Genomic DNA, 12,368 nt, shown 5'->3' with positions numbered 1-12,368 from the left:
CAGGAACTGAATTACAGAACAGAACAGGGTCTCAAATTTAAAAAACCAACTTATTCTTGCTTAAGGGTAAAGGTGAGTTGGGGTGCTGCATAAAATGAGAGATTGAAATGAGCACAGATAAAGTTCCTTAAGCCAAATATGGAATAGACAAGAGCTACTCCTTGCTCAACGAAATGGACTCAACACCGCATATTAAACGCCTAAGAATGTACCTGACTTGTAAGTATCTTAAAACCTATGGATTGCTATGTCTCCGAAAGAGAATCAAGCATGTGTACAGGGGCATAAACGCAGCAGTGATAGGATTGGAGAGGTTCGGTGATCAAATGAAGACCCTTTGAAGTCATATTGCATGGTACCCATTCCACGGGTTTCAACTACCCAGGTTTAAGGTATTCTTCCTTCAGCTAAAACATGCATGTGGAACCTAGAGTATGATCAACCATGTGATTAGGAGACGTGTTCAAATATGTCTCAGTTTTCCTCCCCTGGTACTCGGGTGCAACATTCCAGACGCTTTACTAACACTCTCCCCACTTGGAGAGTCAGTCCCTTTAACCTCCTGTTTGGCCCAGTTTGCAATTTCTGTGGAAGATGAACAGGAATAGCGAGAACCAATGAGAGGCTAGCTGGAGGTGTCTGGACGGGCAAATTTAACTCTCATTTCCCACCAGGAAGAGGAATTAACCAAAGGCTCAGCATGCCGGCCCGGAACCAGATTAAGGCCTGAAGCCATCCTGTGGTGTTGCGGCCAGGTCACAAGAAAGCGAGTTGAAGAAAGGAGCTCAGGGGCACTGTAATTCACAAACCTGCAGAGTTATAAATGACAGCTATCGTCCAAAAATAGACTGAAGTAAGGCTGCCAAGAGGACTTGAAAGCGGGGCAGAATTGCAGGAAACCGATTTCAGGAGGTAGACTGGAATTGCATTGAAAGCATAGGAAAAGAGGCAGAACGTCCACAATGATGCACTTGGCCAAAAAGGGCGTATGCGTTTTTTCCTGAAAATATTCAGGAAAAAACGCATACGCCCTTTTTGGCCAACCAAGCAAGCTTGCAAAGGAAATCTGCACTACAATGAAGTCTCACTTCCCCCCGGTCAAAAGGGCCATCTGAATAAAGTGTAAAATACAGAAAGGCAGGACAGGCCATGGAGAACTGGGAGCCTTGTTATGCTGATGGGCGGGATGTAAATTGCCAACAGACACTCGGGAGAAGTGTATGGTGTTTCCTGAAACATCTAAAAAACAAAGCAACAGAGCCTAGGGCACTGCCACTTATGGTCCTATAGCTTAGGGAAATTAAAATCAAAAAGACACAGCCACCCCAAAGTTTGGGATGCCTCTGTTTACAAGAACCTCATTTACAGTACAAGTTCAACATTGCAGAAAGTGAAAAATGGATAAAGAAGTTGTGGTATTTACTTACAAAGCAATATCACTCAGCAATGAAATCTATGTCATCAGGCCCTTAGCATCACAATGAGTGGATTCAGGTATGATGATTCTAACTGAAATAAGTCACACAGAAAAAGAAACATCATAAGATATCAGTAATACACGGAATGTAAACTTGGCTACACAGGAACTGAATTACAGAACAGAACAGGGTCTCAAATTTAGAAAACCAACTTATGCTTGCTTAAGGGTAAAGGTGAGTTGGGGTGCTGCATAAAACAAGAGATTGAAATGAGCACAGATAAAGTTCCTTAAGTCAAATATGGAATAGACAAGAGCTACTCCTTGCTCAACGAAATGGACTCAACACCGCATATTAAACGCCTAAGAATGTACCTGACTAGTAAGTATCGTAAAACCTATGGATTGCTATGTCTCTGAAAGAGAATCAAGCATGTGTACAGGGGCATAAACGCAGCAGTGATAGGATTGGAGAGGTTCGGTGAGCAAATGAACACCCTTTGAAGTCATATTGCATGGTACCCATTACACGGGTCTCAACTCTCCAGGTTTAAGGTATTCTTCCTTCAGCTAAAACATGCATGTGGAACCCAAATATGATCAACCATGTGAACGGGAGACGTGTTCAAATATGTCTCAGTTTTCCTCCCCTGGTACTCGGGTGCAACATTCCAGACGCTTTACTAACACTCTCCCCACTTGGAGAGTCAGCACCTTTAACCTCCTGTTTGGCCCAGTTTGCAATTTCTGCGGAAGATGAACAGGAATAGCGAGAACCAATGAGAGACTAGCTGGAGGTGTCTGGACGGGCAAATTTAACTCTCATTTCCCACCAGGAAGAGGAAATAACCAAAGGCTCAGCGTGCCGTACCGGAACCAGATTAGGGCCTGAAGCCATCCTGCGGTGTTGCGGCCAGCTCAAAAGAAAGCGAGTTGAAGAAAGGAGCTCAGGGGCACTGTAATTCACAAACCTGCAGAGTTATAAATGACAGCTATCGTCCAAAAATAGACTGAAGTAAGGCTGCCAAGAGGACTTGAAAGCGGGGCAGAATTGCAGGAAACCGATTTCAGGAGGTAGACTGGAATTGCATTGAAAGCATAGGAAAAGAGGCAGAACGTCCACAATGATGCACTTGGCCAAAAAGGGCGTATGCGTTTTTTCCTGAATATATTCAGGAAAAAACGCATACGCCCTTTTTGGCCAACGAAGCAAGCTTGCAAAGGAAATCTGCACTACAATGAAGTCTCACTTCCCCCCGGTCAAAAGGGCCATCTGAAAAAAGTGTAAAATCCAGAAAGGCAGGACAGGCCATGGAGAACTGGGAGCCTTGTTATGCTGATGGGCGGGATGTAAATTGCCAACAACCACTCGGGAGAAGTGTATGGTGTTTCCTGAAACATCTAAAAAACAAAGCAACAGAACCTAGGGCACTTCCACTTATGGTCCTATAGCTTAGGGAAATTAAAATCAAAAAGACACAGCCACCCCAAAGTTTGGGACGCCTCTGTTTACAAGAACCTCGTTTACAGTACAAGTTCAACATCGCAGAAAGTGAAAAATGGATAAAGAAGTTGTGGTATTTACTTACAAAGCAATATCACTCAGCAATGAAATCTGTGTCATCAGGCCCTTAGCAGCACAATGAGTGGATTCAGGTATGATGATTCTAACTGAAATAAGTCACACAGAAAAACAAACATCATAAGATATCAGTAATACACGGAATGTAAACTTGGCTACACAGGAACTGAATTACAGAACAGAACAGTGTCTCAAATTTAGAAAACCAACTTATTCTTGCTTAAGAGTAAAGGTGAGTTGGGGTGCTGCATAAAACCAGAGATTGAAATGAGCACAGATAAAGTTCCTTAAGCCAAATATGGAATAGACAAGAGCTACTCCTTGCTCAACGAAATGGACTCAACACCCCATATTAAACGCCTAAGAATGTACCTGACTAGGTAGAGACCCTTTGAAGTCATATTGCATGGTACCCATTACACGGGTCTCAACTCTCCAGGTTTAAGGTATTCTTCCTTCAGCTAAAACATGCATGTGGAACCCAAGTATGATCAACCATGTGAACGGGAGACGTGTTCAAATATGTCTCAGTTTTCCTCCCCTGGTACTCGGGTGCAACATTCCAGATGCTTTACTAACACTCTCCCCACTTGGAGAGTCAGCGCCTTTAACCTCCTTTTTGGCCCAGTTTGCAATTTCTGCGGAAGATGAACAGGAATAGCGAGAACCAATGAGAGGCTAGCTGGAGGTGTCTGGACGGGCAAATTTAACTCTCATTTCCCACCAGGAAGAGGAAATAACCAAAGGCTCAGCGTGCCGTACCGGAACCAGATTAGGGCCTGAAGCCATCCTGCGGTGTTGCGGCCAGCTCAAAAGAAGGCGAGTTGAAGAAAGGAGCTCAGGGGCACTGTAATTCACAAACCTGCAGAGTTATAAATGACAGCTATCGTCCAAAAATAGACTGAAGTAAGGCTGCCAAGAGGACTTGAAAGCGGGGCAGAATTGCAGGAAACCGATTTCAGGAGGTAGACTGGAATTGCATTGAAAGCATAGGAAAAGAGGCAGAACGTCCACAATGATGCACTTGGCCAAAAAGGGCGTATGCGTTTTTTCCTGAATATATTCAGGAAAAAACGCATACGCCCTTTTTGGCCAACCAAGCAAGCTTGCAAAGGAAATCTGCACTACAATGAAGTCTCACTTCCCCCCGGTCAAAAGGGCCATCTGAAAAAAGTGTAAAATCCAGAAAGGCAGGACAGGCCATGGAGAACTGGGAGCCTTGTTATGCTGATGGGCGGGATGTAAATTGCCAACAACCACTCGGGAGAAGTGTATGGTGTTTCCTGAAACATCTAAAAAACAAAGCAACAGAGCCTAGGGCACTGCCACTTATGGTCCTATAGCTTAGGGAAATTAAAATCAAAAAGACACAGCCACCCCAAAGTTTGGAACGGCTCTGTTTACAAGAACCTCGTTTACAGTACAAGTTCAACATCGCAGAAAGTGAAAAATGGATAAAGTAGTTGTGGTATTTACTTACAAAGCAATATCACTCAGCAATGAAATCTGTGTCATCAGGCCCTTAGCAGCACAGTGAGTGGATTCAGGTATGATGATTCTAACTGAAATAAGTCACACAGAAAAAGAAACATCATAAGATATCAGTAATACACGGAATGTAAACTTGGCTACACAGGAACTGAATTACAGAACAGAACAGGGTCTCAAATTTAGAAAACCAACTTATGCTTGCTTAAGGGTAAAGGTGAGTTGGGGTGCTGCATAAAACCAGAGATTGAAATGAGCACAGATAAAGTTCCTTAAGCCAAATATGGAATAGACAAGAGCTACTCCATGCTCAATGAAATGGACTCATCACCCCATATTAAACGCCTAAGAATGTTCCTGACTAGTAAGTATCTTAAAACCTATGGATTGCTATGTCTCCGAAAGAGAATCAAGCATGTGTACAGGGGCATAAACGCAGCAGTGATAGGATTGGAGAGGTTCGGTGAGCAAATGAAGACCCTTTGAAGTCATATTGCATGGTACCCATTCCACGGGTTTCAACTACCCAGGTTTAAGGTATTCTTCCTTCAGCTAAAACATGCATGTGGAACCTAGAGTATGATCAACCATGTGATCAGGAGACGTGTTCAAATATGTCTCAGTTTTCCTCCCCTGGTACTCGGGTGCAACATTCCAGATGCTTTACTAACACTCTCCCGACCTGGAGAGTCAGTCCCTTTAACCTCCTGTTTGGCCCAGTTTGCAATTTCTGCGGAAGATGAACAGGAATAGCGAGAACCAATGAGAGACTAGCTGGAGGTGTCTGGACGGGCAAATTTAACTCTCATTTCCCACCAGGAAGAGGAATTAACCAAAGGCTCAGCGTGCCGTGCCGGAACCAGATTAGGGCCTGAAGCCATCCTGCGGTGTTGCGGCCAGGTCACAAGAAAGCGAGTTGAAGAAAGGAGCTCAGGGGCACTGTAATTCACAAACCTGCAGAGTTATAAATGACAGGTATCGTCCAAAAATAGACTGAAGTAAGGCTGCCAAGAGGACTTGAAAGCGGGGCAGAATTGCAGGAAACCGATTTCAGGAGGTAGACTGGAATTGCATTGAAAGCATAGGAAAAGAGGCAGAACGTCCACAATGATGCACTTGGCCAAAAAGGGCGTATGCGTTTTTTCCTGAATATATTCAGGAAAAAACGCATACACACTTTTTGGCCAACCAAGCAAGCTTGCAAAGGAAATCTGCACTACAATGAAGTCTCACTTCCCCCCGGTCAAAAGGGCCATCTGAAAAAAGTGTAAAATCCAGAAAGGCAGGACAGGCCATGGAGAACTGGGAGCCTTGTTATGCTGATGGGCGGGATGTAAATTGCCAACAACCACTTGGGAGAAGTGTATGGTGTTTCCTAAAACATCTAAAAAACAAAGCAACAGAACCTAGGGCACTTCCACTTATGGTCCTATAGCTTAGGGAAATTAAAATCAAAAAGACACAGCCACCCCAAAGTTTGGAACGGCTCTGTTTACAAGAACCTCGTTTACAGTACAAGTTCAACATCGCAGAAAGTGAAAAATGGATAAAGTAGTTGTGGTATTTACTTACAAAGCAATATCACTCAGCAATGAAATCTGTGTCATCAGGCCCTTAGCAGCACAGTGAGTGGATTCAGGTATGATGATTCTAACTGAAATAAGTCACACAGAAAAAGAAACATCATAAGATATCAGTAATACACGGAATGTAAACTTGGCTACACAGGAACTGAATTACAGAACAGAACAGGGTCTCAAATTTAGAAAACCAACTTATTCTTGCTTAAGGGTAAAGGTGAGTTGGGGTGCTGCATAAAACCAGAGATTGAAATGAGCACAGATAAAGTTCCTTAAGCCAAATATGGAATAGACAAGAGCTACTCCATGCTCAATGAAATGGACTCATCACCCCATATTAAACGCCTAAGAATGTTCCTGACTAGTAAGTATCTTAAAACCTATGGATTGCTATGTCTCCGAAAGAGAATCAAGCATGTGTACAGGGGCATAAACGCAGCAGTGATAGGATTGGAGAGGTTCGGTGAGCAAATGAAGACCCTTTGAAGTCATATTGCATGGTACCCATTCCACGGGTTTCAACTACCCAGGTTTAAGGTATTCTTCCTTCAGCTAAAACATGCATGTGGAACCTAGAGTATGATCAACCATGTGATCGGGAGACGTGTTCAAATACGTCTCAGTTTTCCTCCCCTGGTACTCGGGTGCAACATTCCAGACGCTTTACTAACACTCTCCACACTTGGAGAGTCAGCGCCTTTAACCTCCTGTTTGGCCCAGTTTGCAATTTCTGCGGAAGATGAACAGGAATAGCGAGAACCAATGAGAGGCTAGCTGGAGGTGTCTGGACGGGCAAATTTAACTCTCATTTCCCACCAGGAAGAGGAAATAACCAAAGGCTCAGCGTGCCGTACCGGGACCAGATTAGGGCCTGAAGCCATCCTGCGGTGTTGCGGCCAGCTCAAAAGAAAGCGAGTTGAAGAAAGGAGCTCAGGGGCACTGTAATTCACAAACCTGCAGAGTTATAAATGACAGCTATCGTCCAAAAATAGACTGAAGTAAGGCTGCCAAGAGGACTTGAAAGCGGGGCAGAATTGCAGGAAACCGATTTCAGGAGGTAGACTGGAATTGCATTGAAAGCATAGGAAAAGAGGCAGAACGTCCACAATGATGCACTTGGCCAAAAACGGCGTATGCGTTTTTTCCTGAATATATTCAGGAAAAAACGCATACGCCCTTTTTGGCCAACCAACCAAGCTTGCAAATGAAATCTGCACTACAATGAAGTCTCACTTCCCCCCGGTCAAAAGGGTCATCTGAAAAAAGTGTAAAATCCAGAAAGGCAACAGGCCATTGAGAACTGGGAGCCTTGTTATGCTGATGGGTGGGATGTAAATTGCCAACAGACACTTGGGAGAAGTGTATGGTGTTTCCTGAAACAACTAAAAAACAAAGCAACAGAGCCTAGGGCACTTCCACTTATGGTCCTATAGCTTAGGGAAATTAAAATCAAAAAGACACAGCCACCCGAAAGTTTGGAACGGCTCTGTTTACAAGAACCTCGTTTACAGTACAAGTTCAACATCGCAGAAAGTGAAAAATGGATAAAGAAGTTGTGGTATTTACTTACAAAGCAATATCACTCAGCAATGAAATCTGTGTCATCAGGCCCTTAGCAGCACAATGAGTGGATTCAGGTATGATGATTCTAACTGAAGTAAGTCACACAGAAATAGAAACATCATAAGATATCAGTAATACACGGAATGTAAACTTGGCTACACAGGAACTGAATTACAGAACAGAACAGGGTCTCAAATTTAGAAAACCAACTTATGCTTGCTTAAGGGTAAAGGTGAGTTGGGGTGCTGCATAAAACCAGAGATTGAAATGAGCACAGATAAAGTTCCTTAAGTCAAATATGGAATAGACAAGAGCTACTCCTTGCTCAACGAAATGGACTCAACACCCCATATTAAACGCCTAAGAATGTACCTGACTAGTAAGTATCTTAAAACCTATGGATTGCTATGTCTCCGAAAGAGAATCAAGCATGTGTACAGGGGCATAAACGCAGCAGTGATAGGATTGGAGAGGTTCGGTGAGCAAATGAAGACCCTTTGAAGTCATATTGCATGGTACCCATTACACGGGTCTTAACTCTCCAGGTTTAAGGTATTCTTCCTTCAGCTAAAACATGCATGTGCAACCCAAGTATGATCAACCATGTGAATGGGAGACGTGTTCAAATATGTGTCAGTTTTCATCCCCTGGTACTCGGGTGCAACATTCCAGACGCTTTACTAACACTCTCCCCACTTGGAGAGTCAGCGCCTTTAACCGCCTGTTTGGCCCAGTTTGCAATTACTGCGGAAGATGAACAGGAATAGCGAGAACCAATGAGAGACTAGCTGGAGGTGTCTGGACGGGCAAATTTAACTCTCATTTCCCACCAGGAAGAGGAAATAACCAAAGGCTCAGCGTGCCGTGCCGGAACCAGATTAGGACCTGAAGCCATCCTGCGGTGTTGCGGCCAGGTCACAAGAAAGCAAGTTGAAGAAAGGAGCTCAGGGGCACTGTAATTCACAAACCTGCAGAGTTATAAATGACAGCTATCGTCCAAAAATAGACTGAAGTAAGGCTGCCAAGAGGACTTGAAAGCGGGGCAGAATTGCAGGAAACCGATTTCAGGAGGTAGACTGGAATTGCATTGAAAGCATAGGAGAAGAGGCAGAACGTCCACAATGATGCACTTGGCCAAAAAGGGCGTATGCGTTTCTTCCTGAATATATTCAGGAAAAAACGCATACGCCCTTTTTGGCCAACCAAGCAAGCTTGCAAAGGAAATCTGCACTACAATGAAGTCTCACTTCCCCCCGGTCAAAAGGGCCATCTGAAAAAAGTGTAAAATCGAGAAAGGCAGGACAGGCCATGGAGAACTGGGAGCCTTGTTATGCTGATGGGAGGGATGTAAATTGCCAACAACCACTCGGGAGAAGTGTATGGTGTTTCCTGAAACATCTAAAAAACAAAGCAACAGAACCTAGGGCACTTCCACTTATGGCCCTATAGCTTAGGGAAATTAAAATCAAAATGACACAGCCACCCCAAAGTTTGGAACGGCTCTGTTTACAAGAACCTCGTTTACAGTACAAGTTCAACATCGCAGAAAGTGAAAAATGGATAAAGAAGTTGTGGTATTTACTTACAAAGCAATATCACTCAGCAATGAAATCTGTGTCATCAGGCCCTTAGCAGCACAATGAGTGAATTCAGGTATGATGATTCTAACTGAAATAAGTCACACAGAAAAAGAAACATCATAAGATATCACTAATACACGGAATGTAAACTTGGCTACACAGGAACTGAATTACAGAACAGAACAGGGTCTCAAATTTAGAAAACCAACTTATGCTTGCTTAAGGGTAAAGGTGAGTTGGGGTGCTGCATAAAACCAGAGATTGAAATGAGCACAGATAAAGTTCCTTAAGTCAAATATGGAATAGACAAGAGCTACTCCTTGCTCAACGAAATGGACTCAACACCGCATATTAAACGCCTAAGAATGTACCTGACTAGTAAGTATCTTAAAACCTATGGATTGCTATGTCTCAGAAAGAGAATCAAGCATGTGTACAGGGGCATAAACGCAGCAGTGATAGGATTGGAGAGGTTCGGTGAGCAAATGAAGACCCTTTGAAGTCATATTGCATGGTACCCATTCCACGGGTCTCAACTACCCAGGTTTAAGGTATTCTTCCTTCACCTAAAACATGCATGTGGAACCCAGAGTATGATCAACCATGTGATCGGGAGACGTGTTCAAATATGTCTCAGTTTTCGTACCCTGGTACTCGGGTGCAACATTCCAGATGCTTTACTAACACTCTCCCCACTTGGAGAGTCAGCGCCTTTAACCTCCTGTTTGGCCCAGTTTGCAATTTCTGCGGAAGATGAACAGGAATAGCGAGAACCAATGAGAGACTAGCTGGAGGTGTCTGGACGGGCAAATTTAACTCTCATTTCCCACCAGGAAGAGGAAATAACCAAAGGCTCAGCGTGCCGTGCCGGAACCAGATTAGGGCCTGAAGCCATCCTGCGGTGTTGCGGCCAGGTCACAAGAAAGCAAGTTGAAGAAAGGAGCTCAGGGGCACTGTAATTCACAAACCTGCAGAGTTATAAATGACAGCTATCGTCCAAAAATAGACTGAAGTAAGGCTGCCAAGAGGACTTGAAAGCGGGGCAGAATTGCAGGAAACCGATTTCAGGAGGTAGACTGGAATTGCATTGAAAGCATAGGAAAAGAGGCAGAACGTCCACAATGATGCACTTGGCCAAAAAGGGCGTATGCGTTTTTTCCTGAATATATTCAGGAAAAAACGCATACGCACTTTTTGGCCAACCAAGCAAGCTTGCAAAGGAAATCTGCACTACAATGAAGTCTCACTTCCCCCCGGTCAAAAGGGCCATCTGAAAAAAGTGTAAAATCCAGAAAGGCAGGACAGGCCATGGAGAACTGGGAGCCTTGTTATGCTGATGGGCGGGATGTAAATTGCCAACAGACACTCGGGAGAAGTGTATGGTGTTTCCTGAAACATCTAAAAAACAAAGCAACAGAGCCTACGGCACTGCCACTTATGGTTCTATAGCTTAGGGAAATTAAAATCAAAAAGACACAGCCACCCCAAAGTTTGGGACGCCTCTGTTTACAAGAACCTCGTTTACAGTACAAGTTCAACATCGCAGAAAGTTAAAAATGGATAAAGAAGTTGTGGTATTTACTTACAAAGCAATATCACTCAGCAATGAAATCTTTGTCATCAGGCCCTTAGCATCACAATGAGTGGATTCAGGTATGATGATTCTAACTGAAATAAGTCACACAGAAAAAGAAACATCATAACATATCAGTAATACACGGAATGTAAACTTGGCTACACAGGAACTGAATTACAGAACAGAACAGGGTCTCAAATTTAGAAAACCAACTTATGCTTGCTTAAGGGTAAAGGTGAGTTGGGGTGCTGCATAAAACCAGAGATTGAAATGAGCACAGATAAAGTTCCTTAAGTCAAATATGGAATAGACAAGAGCTACTCCTTGCTCAACGAAATGGACTCAACACCGCATATTAAATGCCTAAGAATGTACCTGACTAGTAAGTATCGTAAAACCTATGGATTGCTATGTCTCCAAAAGAGAATCAAGTATGAGTACAGGGGCATAAACGCAGCAGTGATAGGATTGGAGATGTTCGGTGAGCAAATGAAGACCCTTTGAAGTCATATTGCATGGTACCCATTACACGGGTCTCAACTCTCCAGGTTTAAGGTATTCTTCCTTCAGCTAAAACATGCATGTGGAACCCAAGTATGATCAACCATGTGAACGGGAGACGTGTTCAAATATGTCTCAGTTTTCCTCCCCTGGTACTCGGGTGCAACATTCCAGACGCTTTACTAACACTCTCCCCACTTGGAGAGTCAGCGCCTTTAACCTCCTGTTTGGCCCAGTTTGCAATTTCTGCGGAAGATGAACAGGAATAGCGAGAACCAATGAGAGACTAGCTGGAGGTGTATGCACGGGCAAATGTAACTCTCATTTCCCACCAGGAAGAGGAATTAACCAAAGGCTCAGCGTGCCGTGCCGGAACCATATTAGGGCCTGAAGCCATCCTGCGGTGTTGCGGCCAGGTCACAAGAAAGCAAGTTGAAGAAAGGAGCTCAGGGGCACTGTAATTCACAAACCTGCAGAGTTATAAATGACAGCTATCGTCCAAAAATAGACTGAAGTAAGGCTGCCAAGAGGACTTGAAAGCGGGGCAGAATTGCAGGAAACCGATTTCAGGAGGTAGACTGGAATTGCATTGAAAGCATAGGAAAAGAGGCAGAACGTCCACAATGATGCACTTGGCCAAAAAGGGCGTATGCGTTTTTTCCTGAATATATTCAGGAAAAAACGCATACGCCCTTTTTGGCCAACCAAGCAAGCTTGCAAAGGAAATCTGCACTACAATGAAGTCTCACTTCTCCCCGGTCAAAAGGGCCATCTGAAAAAAGTGTAAAATCCAGAAAGGCAACAGGCCATTGAGAACTGGGAGCCTTGTTATGCTGATGGGCGGGATGTAAATTGCCAACAGACACTCGGGAGAAGTGTATGGTGTTTCCTGAAACATCTAAAAAACAAAGCAACAGAACCTAGGGCACTTCCACTTATGGTCCTATAGCTTAGGGAAATTAAAATCAAAAAGACACAGCCACCCCAAAGTTTGGAACGGCTCTGTTTACAAGAACCTCGTTTACAGTACAAGTTCAACATCGCAGAAAGTGAAAAATGGATAAAGAAGTTGTGGTATTTA

General features: G+C 43.8%; 1 long non-coding RNA gene across 16 annotated transcripts in view; it reads right to left on the bottom strand.

Moving 5' to 3' along the window:
* Nucleotides 1-12,368, bottom strand: part of LOC307181276 — a 2,057,065-nt gene that overhangs the window by 1,601,374 nt on the left and 443,323 nt on the right. The window contains exon 5 of one of the 16 annotated variants that reach the window (XR_013826313.1): nucleotides 10,793-10,878. The exons of the other annotated variants lie outside the window; for them this stretch is intronic. This is a non-coding gene — a long non-coding RNA (uncharacterized lncRNA). The remainder of the gene's footprint in view (nucleotides 1-10,792; nucleotides 10,879-12,368) is intronic. 16 annotated transcript variants of the gene reach the window in all.

The sequence above is a fragment of the Stenella coeruleoalba genome, assembly GCF_951394435.1.
Source record: "Stenella coeruleoalba genome assembly, contig: scaffold_52, whole genome shotgun sequence".
NCBI lineage: Eukaryota > Metazoa > Chordata > Mammalia > Artiodactyla > Delphinidae > Stenella > Stenella coeruleoalba.
Note: the sequence above shows the minus strand (reverse complement) of the source record. Positions and strands in the feature narration are given on the sequence as shown.